This window comes from Bos javanicus, chromosome 14, assembly GCF_032452875.1.
Source record: "Bos javanicus breed banteng chromosome 14, ARS-OSU_banteng_1.0, whole genome shotgun sequence".
NCBI classification, from domain to species: domain Eukaryota; kingdom Metazoa; phylum Chordata; class Mammalia; order Artiodactyla; family Bovidae; genus Bos; species Bos javanicus.
In genome coordinates, this window is record NC_083881.1 from 34,162,851 (window position 1) to 34,174,576 (window position 11,726).

The 11,726-nt window shown below is 37.6% G+C and overlaps 1 protein-coding gene across 11 annotated transcripts in view; it reads right to left on the minus strand.

Moving 5' to 3' along the window:
• The window catches only part of NCOA2 (nuclear receptor coactivator 2), a 286,593-nt gene that overhangs the window by 173,600 nt on the left and 101,267 nt on the right, over window positions 1–11,726 (minus strand). For all 11 annotated transcript variants that reach the window (XM_061438955.1, XM_061438945.1, XM_061438950.1 and 8 more), the window contains exon 2: window positions 8,870–8,926. The gene's annotated coding sequence lies outside the window, so the exon portion shown is untranslated. The remainder of the gene's footprint in view (window positions 1–8,869; window positions 8,927–11,726) is intronic.

Sequence of the window (11,726 nt, forward strand, 5' to 3'; positions counted from 1 at the left end):
TCAATCTTTGGTAATATGAGTTACTGAGTGAGTGAAAGTCACTCAGTCGTCTCGGATTCTTTGTGACCCCATGGACTGTAGTCTGGCAGGATTCTCTGTCCAAGGAATTCTCCAGGCAAGAATACTGGAGTGGGTTGCCATTCCCTTCTCCAGGGGATCTTCCCGAGCCAGGGATCAAATCCAGATCTCTCGAATTATAGGCAGATTCTTTACCATCTGAGCCACCAGGGAAATCCCTTGGTAATATAGTAATGCTCTTTTTAAATAAAACAAATTTATCTATCTAGTGATACACTGACAGAAAAGTTACATGCACATATATGGGCAGCAGTAATATTAAAAATGTTCTATGAACAAAACGATGAAAAAAAAAACAAAACACTACCATGTTGCTCTATATAATGAAAAAAATTCTAATGAAGTAGGATGCTTCCAACTCAATTTCCTTCACATTCTTGATCCACATCTTTTGAGTACTTCTGATGAAATTCATTTTGTACTATCTGACGGGATCAGTTAATCAAGTTTCCTTTTCTGAGATAAGAATCATTTTCCTCAACTAACATAGAAGGTAGCACAAAATGTCTCTGCAATTGTTACAAGATTCAATTAAAAGCAGGTGAGTTGAAAGACACCAAGTTCTGTTTCACTACAGACATTACGGCCCATTTGAAAGCTTTGAAAATCAAAAGTGGTTCAGTCTCAAATTCAATCAAAGAGAATTTAGACGTGATCAGAACATACTTCAATTCCTGACACAAAGAATTATCCAGATTTGAAACTCATACAAAACATGCAAAGGTCAAGAACCATATCTTGCCAACAATAATAGTAAATGTTTGTTTTTTCTTTTCTCTCTACCCCTCAAGGTAACCTATATTTATCTCTACTTCAAAACACTGTGAAAACTTTAACTCATGAAACCTCATTGTAGCATATAAACAAATGATCAGGTATGCTATTTTCATAATCGGCCCTTGAAATTTAGTATGAAACAGGACCCTTTAATCAACAGTAACCTCAGTAAAAGTAACGACAAAAACACTGAAGGAGAAGTACCATAATAAGCCAAAGATACCACATTTGTGGAAATAAATACATAATAATAAACAAATGCCTCTAGGGTCAAGGATGGTCAATTAGGTAAGCGTAAAGCTCCTGGTGTGGCATTCCTGGACCCCTTAGGGCCAGAGGACAGCCACCAGGGAAGAATATCCGTGGGGATTGTGGCCAATGCTGCAGACACCATTTGGCTCTGGCGTTGAACAATTTTGATGATAGTCACTGTGGTGTCAAAGAAGAAAAGTTTTGTCTTTTTCCTTCCTTTTAGAAATAAGGAAGAAAAAATTAAAAGATGGGAAATAGATAAATAAAGTGAGCACACATTATGGTTTAGAGCAATATGAACTGGAATTTAGGATATGTTAAAATCACAATATATTTAATATATTTAAAAGATAACAGCAGTATGTTACAAAGACTAAGATTTAATATTTTCTCTTTAATGAAAAAGTTTGAGATGGATCTTGACTTATAAATATATCAGTGAACAAGTTCAAAGAAGTAATAACTTACCTGTTGGACAATTAAGATTTTATGAAACTTTGGGAATATTCTGAAGGGGTAACAACAATAAACATCTAACTTCTACATTAGGGGAAAATTTTAATGTTCCAAAGCATCTAGCTTCAGAGAAAATCTAAAATCAAGATTCTACTGGGTTCATGCACAAAATCTACTATTGTATATAAGTAAAACTCATAAAACCAACTTAATTTGTCTAACAGATGTTTAATTCAAGTCAAAGGAAATTTCCATTTCCATTCCATTCAAATATAATAGAATCAGTAACCACCATACAGTTTTCAAACTTTATCTTATAACCTAGCAAATAGTTTATTGTCTGGACTGTAATAAAACTGCCATATAAAAGGAAGAATTAGAAATCTAGATCAAACAGCCTTTTTAGTGACAAAGAACTCAAAGAAACTGCAAGGTAAACTGTTTCCTCCAGGCTTGATTTTCTCTATTCTAACTTAAGCCACCAATTCAATAATTACAACACAGCTGTTTCTTCAAAGGTATTCTTTCATAGTTTAGGTGAAGAAGTCAAAGTCTTGGTATTCATATAAGCACGGGAAAGTCTTTTACAAGCTCACCCATTCATCTGTCTGATGAAATTTACCCCAGCTCATCACACCCATGCTTTTTAGTCCTTTGCTCTTCTCAAGGAGGTATAATAAAACTGGGCTCCAATGCCGTGATATTGACAGCTAACAGACTACCCACCCTTTAAGGTGAAGACCACAAAATTTCAAATGTACGATTTCTGCTCATGTTAGAATTTTATCTAACTGGCACCAAAACCACAGCTAAAACTGTGGTTTAAAGAAAGCAAAGGCCTCAAATTACCAATTCTAAATCAATTCAGTATTTTTGAATACTTCCAAAAGCAGTAAAGGCAAATAAGTCTACAGACTATGGCACAACAATCTCTCAACCTTGCCTGGAGACATATATTTAAGAGATCCTCCGAAACTGGACTACATACATCTATAGTATATGGTTAAAAAGCCATTATTAAATGCTACATATTTCTTCCTTCCCCTTGGCTCTTTTTGGATGGGAAGGCAGAACTGTAGCTGTGACTAGAACAAAAAAATATATTTCCACTAACTGAAGAAACCCATGATTCACTCATGAAGTAGCACACAAGGCTTTGACAAACCAAATATGCAAAACTGGGTTAAAATCACAAGTTTCAAAATTCACTGTTAATTTCTCAGGTTATGTCCAATTTTTCTGAGTCTCAAGCTAGCAATAGAAGTCTCAACAGAAATCTCTGTATCCCAACAGCAAAGAAACATAGAAAAAAAGAAAGGGAGGGAGGGATGAAGAGAAGGAAGGCAAGTGCTACATAATCATTATGGATATAGATAATTTTATAAATAAATGTTTAATTTATCCCTTACATTTAGATGCTATGAACAGTGGAAAACAATATACATGATTTGTGCTTCAAAAATAAACTATGAGGTGTTAAATGGAAGCAGCCTGATTTTATTTGCTATTTTCTCTTTAAGGAAATTCTGGCAAGGTCAGCTGACTCAAATTCAACACCTGTCCAGAAAATAACATACATCTGTCACTTTTTCCAAAATGAAAGTGAACGGCATAGCTAAAATTCCTTGTGTGTGTATGTGTTCAGTTGCTAAGTTATGTCTGACTCTTCGTGACCCCATGGACTGTAGTCCACCAGGCTCCTCTGTCCACAGAATTTTCCAGGCAAGAATACTGAAGTGGGTTGCCATTTCCTTCTCCAAGGGATCTTCCTGACCCAGGGACCGAACCTGTCTCTTGTGTCTCCTGCATTGGCAGGCAGATTCTTTACCCTAGTAACTGACCCACATCAAATGCCACGCACTTGTTACTATGGTGGCACAAATGTGCAATTCTGCTTATCGCAGACTTTCTCCCTAAAGCTAACAACTCTATTATTCAGGTTAAGTAGAACATACAACTTTGAACTGAAATCTAAAGGCCAGTAACAAAAGAAGGCAAGAGAATATAAGTTTTATTAATATAAACAATCTGCAACCACTTCTCCCCACTCTCAGGCATACATACACCTACACTACAGATCTCTACTTCTTTCTCAGAAGATTCTAGCTCCAATGCTACTTCTTCTAAGACATGCTAACTCAAAAGATTAACACAAGGTATAGACTGGTAATACTTTCGCTGCTGCTGCTGTGTTGCTTCAGTCGTGTCCGACTCTGCAACCCAATAGACGGCAGCCCACCAGGCTCCTCTGTCCCTGGGATTCTCCAGGCAAGAACACTGGAGTGGGTTGCCATTTCCTTCTCCAATGCATGAAAGTGAAAGTGAAGTCGCTCAGTCGTGTCCGACTCTAGCGACCCCATGGACTGCAGCCTACCAGGCTCCTCCATCCATGGGATTTTCCAGGCAAGAGTACTGGAGTGGGGTGCCATTGCCTTCTCCGGCAATACTTTCGCATTAGCCATCTAATCCCACAAGCTGAGAGTAGCTTTTCAGAGGAACCTGAAGTGTCATGCTATGCATGCTAAGTCGCTTCAGTTGTATCTGACTCTTTGTGATCCTATGGACTGTCGCCCACCAGGCTCCTCTGTCCATTAGATGCTCCAGGCAAGAATACTGGAGTGGGTGGTCATGCCCTTCTCCAGGGCACCTTCTGGACCCAGGGATCAATACACCTCCTGCACTGGTAAGCAGGTTCTTTACCACTAGCACCATCTGGGAAGCCCTAGACTGGCCGTACTTTTAATTATTTTCAAAGAATACCAGCGATGCCAATAGAAGTCACACTTAGAATTTATCAATTAAAAAAACACAGTGCTCTCCCAGTGAAATCTCTCTACAGTGAAATTCAACTTACAGCCCAATAAACATCGTGATGAATTTTATAAAAAGTCATGTTTTAAAACTGCTGCAACTCCAAGTTTTGCTTTCTAGCATTTGAATGAACCATAAAAACCAGATTCTGCCCTATTTCTGGTAAATCTTTCAACAATGCACTGAGCTGACATCACTTTGCTTGTCTGGACCCCTGCTCTACACGCAGACAGCCTGGACTCTGTCTCAACTTCATCAAGCACAACACACCTACCTCCCAGAATGTGCACCTTCCGAGGAGCACACTTTGCAAGCACTGCTGCCCCCGTATAAACAGGACATTTGTTTATGAGGGACAGCTTTTGCTGTTGTTGCTGTTGCCTTGATCTCTGCCATAGATTAAGACTTTCAGCAGAAGCAAACATATAATTCAGAAATCAAGGCTTGGTTTTCTTCTTTAAGAGAAAGATCAGAGAGCCAATTCAATGGGGAAAGGACCTGCAAGGAAATATGGAGTTAAATATGCAACAGTCCTCCTTTTCCAGTTTAACACAATGGGGTAGGTATTCTTTATATTTCCCATAGCACTTAGCATAGACTAACAGGAAATAAATAATTAATATTCCGAAAGAGAAGAGAGTGAGAAGGAGGGATGGCCTGAAGGTGAAGGGAGGGAGGAAGAGAGAAAGGAAAGTTAATGGTGCTGAACGAATGTAGTTTCACGGGGAAAAACTAAACCAAGCTGTTTATATGAATGTGTGCATAAAAAGGGAAGAAAATGGAAGAGGAAAAAATGCTTTAAAAACTGGCATGTCACACAAATAGTTTCCAATTGTGGCTTTGTGTCAATAACACCCACTGGAAGATAATTTCAACTGACCAGTAAGCCTGTTTTTTCCTGGGTCCATTCTACATACAAGGAGCAGAGGGTTCTACTCAGGGGGGTGGGGATGGGCTCAGGATTCCAGTTTGAATAGCTAAATAGCCGAGGGCATTTTATCAACTGTCAAAATATTTATTTTTCCAAATCACAGTGCCTATACGGCTGACATCTGAAGGAAATACCACTAAAATAGCAATACAGTTAAATGCTGGCAGATTTTTGCCTAAAGCATTTAAATATTAATATACTGCATTTCTGTTTAGAATAATACTGATTTTCTCAGATATATAGTCAAATCAAGCTTTCCTGTCTTCATGGGAATTTACACACCTCTCAGTTAAATCCAACACCTAATTACAAATCTTTTCATACCTATGAGCAAAGAAACGATTCAAAATCCAAGAAATACTCATTTCAAATGTATTTCCAACTAGTGGGGACATAATTTCTTTTATGTCTTGATACATGTAATATACTGTTTAGTGTTTAGCACTGAGTATACAACATACCACAAGAGGTATATCATGCTTTCCTGTTCTTTGGAGAACTCTCTCTCCATGTTGGTACTGAAGAGTTGAGATCTAACCTAGCATGCATGAACAACCTTCAGCCACCCATCCCATTCTGTGCCCACCTCAGATATCTCTATCGTAGAGAAAATAAACATATATAAATCCACAATATATATGACTCCACAGTGAGCCCAGGTTTCCATAGCAAAGGGGAATATTACACTTCAAGGCTACATTGTCAAAATAGATTTATCTAACGTTCCTGTTTTGACTACCAATTCTGAGAAATTTTTATTGGCCAATCTTAAAAATGCTTAAAATGTGAGATTGCAATGGCAACACTCACGAAGCTATAGATTAGGAAGCACAGTGCAGGCAGCTAAAAAAATTCTTTTTAAATTCCAACTACAGAATTCTCTTCCACTATACTCAAACCTGGAATTTGCATTTACACTCAGAGACAAAATCCTTTAGGAAAATGTGAAGAAGTATACTTAACCATGTTTTCAAATCAAAATTTCAATATTCATTCACGTACAGAATCTTATAGGACTTCTCTGGTGGCTCGGTGGTAATGAAGCCGCCAGCCAGTGCAGGAAACACGGGTTCTATCCCTGCGTCGGGAAGATCCCCTGGAGGAGGGCATGGCAATCCACTCCAGTATTTCTTTTCTGGAGAATCCCACAGACAAAGGATCCTGGCGGGCTACAGTCCATGGGGTCACAAAGAGTCAGACATGACAGAGCGACTAAATAACAACAGTATACTATATATTTGAGACTCAAAATATTTCTGTATTATATATCCTACTCAACCTTGAAAATTAAATAAGGAAAGCTGAAGTTCTTTTCTGGAAAGATAAAGAAGGAAAGATAAAGTTCTGATTTATCTCAAAGTTATGTCACTTCATTTCTTAAATAATTAGAGTAAGTCTCTATAGAGACATAAATTATGACACCATCCAAGATAAGGGTTCTAAGTAATTCTATAGTCACAATATTTCACACAACCTGTTCTCTGTAGAAGTGATTTACCCAACAAATCACAGATGCCACTCATAACATAGTATTTCTAATACTGCAAGGAGTAAAGAATTCTGATTCATAGGATACCATATTTTTTTAACAACAACAACAACAAAATGAATCCAAATGGCTTTTTCCCATGCACCTGCCCCCCAAAAGTGAGTACAAAATTAAAGTGCCAGAGTGGGACTTTAAATTGTTTAGGGCATCATTAAATTTCAAATGAGTCGTCATGTTATACAGTTTGAAATAAAGGTTAAAAGACTTACTAATGAAATGTAAGCAAAATATTCCATAATATTTGATTTTAAAATTAATTTTAAGTCCTCAAATATGAATACTATGTTCCTATATTACATTTCTTGCCACAAATATGCTTGTATTTAAGGCTACTTAGGCAGAAAATGGACCTCAGGGGTTAAGATCAAAGTCTTTGGAGTGGCAAACTGCCACTTCCTTGATATGACCTTGAAAAAGTCACTTAACCTCTCTCAGCTTCCATTTCCTTATCTGTTATTCTGAAGATAATGAAGAGCACTTACATAATGCCTGCCACACAGTGAGCGAGCTATAAGTAATAACTGCTGCTATTTAGTATTATCAAAGGAATCTCTGCAAGTTGCACTTGCAAATTAGATATAAATAAGAAATGGCTGTGTCATTCCCAAAATTTAACTTTAAAAAAGAAAAAAAGGCCTAGAGGTTAGACTTAGTTCTTTCTATAAATGAAAAATCACGATGGCAGAAGGAGAGACCAGTACTTAAAGAGGGTCAAACAGATCAAAACACAATGCATACAAAAAATGAAAGGTAACGAACCAACGGTAGTGCCTAACATCCGGGGACTCTTAGAGAATAACCACCAAGCACACAAGGCAGCAGCTGTGTCAACGTATGCACACAGCTACCTTCAAGAATGAATTCAAACAGCAACAGAGAGGGTAGAAAAATGGCCCAAAATTCCCCTCAGTCTACAAAGAGAGCACAACTTAAGTAAATTACATTTTGTATGCACTGACAGGTAGTGGGAAAATTGTAACTTGTTTGGTTTTCAGAGATTAAAACTGGACAGCTAAGGTCAAATAAACTTTGTTCTCCATAAAGGTATCATAAAACATTTCCATTATGGCAGCGTGATGGAGTAAGGAGGCGAGAAGCTCCCACACTTGCGTCAGATTTATCCATCACTTAATCCTAAGAACCTACTAGGGTGCTGACAAAATACCGAATTGGAAGCATTATCCTCTGACTTCTACCCTGATTAATCATACCTGAGTAACACAGGTAATTTCTCTGAGCATTTAAGAGCTCTATATTTAAAAAGTATGTGATAGAAATTAATTTCATATTTAGAGAAAAGTATAAAGAACTATTTCTAGTTTGTATTTACAGATGCAGAGTTCAATGACTCTGAATATAAATCAATTCTTAATATCTATTACCCAATAATTACTGTAACAAACATTTATTCAGTCTTTCCTATTCAATGAGCACTATTCTAAGGGCTACAGATACTGTTTTTAGCAAGACAAACGTGGCCCCAATGTTCATGGAGTTTATATTCTAGTAGGAGAGACTAAAAATAAAAATACATCACATGATCACAAACATTATGATAAAAATAAATCAGAGTTGTGTGATAAGGAGTGATTGGGAAGCTATTTCAGACTGGTTGGACCAGAAGAGCCTGCTCGTTAAATCTACCTGTATAAGACTGAAATTTGCTGCCAAAATCTATAGCAACCACTCTTTTATTTACATATAAAAATAAGTATACACATTTTGCCAGGCTATGAAATTATAATTCACCTCATCCAATGGGTAAATGTAAACTCTTCCCAACTATACACAACAAACACTGATCAACAGCTATGGTCCTTTTACCTTCAAATATCATTTCTAACATGTGGATACTGAATCTTCATAATAAAACAAATGTAGACCAATGTACGACATTTTAAAATTCACATTCATTTTATTTATATACTATATTGCTCAATTGTAAATAATTTTAAATGTTTGATTATACTTAAAAAGTCAGAATATACCAACAGGAAAGCTTACTTTTAACTCACCTGTGACTGTACACAGTGCAGAAGATCTATAAATGTGTAGCCAAATCCAAGAGAAATCTGCAATAAAAAGAAATGAACAAGTATGAACAAAAAATGCAGAATCCCGTCAGACTCATTAGATTCGGTATGACTTTTTATAACCAATGTAACTAATACTCAGTAAAAACATCTCTCTACTCAATAACTCACTGATACCATGTAAACCAAGAAGCAGACTTGCTGCACAACTTTTATTTGTCCACACTAATATAAGACACAAGGCCACATTTCAGTGTCTTCCAGTTCAGTGAATTATGAGGTGTCTACCCCTCAAGTTTTGAGTTCTCAACATAAAACATATTACATTTTCTGGTAGCTGCTTGTCTAATCCCTAGCACTTCACTGAATAAAAGCAGAGTTGGCCCGAGCTACCCATTTTTACACGGCACTCCTAGTCTAATGACCACCCCACAGTAACACAGTGCGGAAGGGATGTTTGCCAAATGAATGAACAAATGATTTAATTAAATGATTAATTAAGCTCACATACTGATCTTACTTTGCTGTGATTTACAGTTTGCCTCTATGGAAGAGAATGGCTTGAAATTACTGAAATAACAATCTGTCATAACTGCTTAAACCAAGACATTCAAAAGTGAATAACTTAAAAAAGTCTAGAGTATAATGATGCAACAGGGAATTCCCTGGAGTGTCAGTGGTTAGAACTTGGCTCTCACTGTCAAGGGCCCTAGGTTTGATTCCCTGGTCGGGAACTAAGATCTTGCATGCCACATGGCAGAGCCAAAACAAAATTTTAAATAACCATAAAAATGATGCTATCTATGGCAATTTGCAGAAGAGTGGATAAGAAAGTAAGAATTGAACATTTTCAATAATGAGGGCAACAGCTCCCCAAGTTTCTTCTGGGTCTGTACCCTTGAGAAGAAAGAACTTAGCAATGAAGGACCACACACTTCCTCTGACCCACACAAGGGTCACTTACACTGCACCTAAGGAGTTTCCTTCAAGATGCGCAGCCCAGAATACGAACATGGCAAATACGTGCCTATGAGGTTTTATGTGTATGAATGTTCACCACTCTTGTGTACACTACAGATCTAAGAAAAGCTGCACGACTGCTACTGCACGACTGCTAGTGGTATGTTTTCATTTTAACTATTATGGGCTACTGGATTTAATCAGCTTCAGGGAGTGTTTTTAGAAACTGAGCTACTATACTTTTTTCCCTTCAGGTGACACCAATCTGTAATAATTTATACTCTGAATCATTATCAGGCTTGAGTATTAACTTTCTTCTGAGCCCTTTATTCTTTAGAATAAATAGAACCTAACAGTAAAAACAAAAACAAAAAAAAAAAAAACTAATGTTAATTTAATACTCAAACTGCCATTGTTCTAGGGCACTAGAAACACCTGATTTTCATAACCTGAGAGGTCTAAAGGGGAAAGAAATGGGGGAAAATGCACTTTCATTTTTACCAGGACCTGCTCAAGCTGGAGATCATCATATATGAGGAAATGCAGCTAGGGAATCAGGAAGAGATGATTCATGAAAAACAAAAGGAAGTCTATATGCAAATAAGAAGTTATCATAGTAAATAAAACGAACAGATTCTCCTCCAGTGGTAGTCCATGAGCAGTGTGCAATAAACTGTTATATAATAGGGGTCATCAATTCTATACCATGCTCCTGGAGTAAATATACTCATTATGCTGACCTACTTAAGCCCATTCTAAGTCTATACCAACAACTAATTTGCTCAAGGACATCACACTATGCAACAGTCAAGAGTTAAAACTTGTGATATGAGTAGAAATGATGACATTAAACAATTACGGCTTGATCTATACCATTCACAAAGGCTTTTCTGAATGTGCTAATATAAGGAGGAAAAAGTGCTAATGAATCCAAACTAAACAAAAATACATTAAAAACATGAAGACAGTATATTATGATACCTCGGTGTGACACTTTAAACCAGAAGAACTAATAAAATACTTATAAACATAGAATTACAAAATATTTTCTAAGTCACCGTCTCTCTGTCTGTGTGCATGCTTGGTTGTGTCTGAGTCTGTGAGCCCACCAGGCTCCTCTGCCCATGGAAATAATAGCTGTTTAAAAGTGACAGTTCGAGCAATGACAAGCCTATAAGAAACCGGCATCTTCCTACTCTTCTGTGAGCCCTGACAGTTTTTAGGAAGCTCCTTTAGGAGTTTCAAGGCAAGAGGAGCAGACTGCCCTGAGCCTGGCAGAGTGACAGAAGGACAGAGAGGAACCTTGCAGGAAACGACAGAGGGATACACACGTCCTCTCTCTTACAACCACTACTATTTCCACTGTATAAACCAAAAAGGTAAACCTCCTCTCCATAGAAAAAAAAAGCTGCCTGGAGCAGATAAAAGAACCTAGGGCTAAGATCATCAAACAGGTGAGATTTCAAAACCTGGCTCTCTCACGTGAATACTGGTGCTGTTAATATTTCCATCACAAGCCAGCTGCTTAGGCGTGTGACCTCAAAAATGTTATTGTGGACTCAACTATCAAATGAGGATAATGTCCTCTCTGCACCACCCTGAAAGTATTAAATGAGATAATTACACAAAGCACTTGGTACACGGCAGGCATTACACATAATTATGATTCTGCCAAGTGTGATTCTGCTAAATGCTGCTAGCTGTGACAAGTAACTCAGTACAATGACAAGCCTAGCCTAGCCCAAGTAAAACTGATCTTTCCTGAGACGTCTTCATAGCTTTCTCTGCCCATAATCGCCCAGGCGATGCATAAATGTGGGAGTCTGATGGGATTCCCCTCGCCCCGCCTTGGCCATGCTGTGCAGCAGGCAGGACCTTC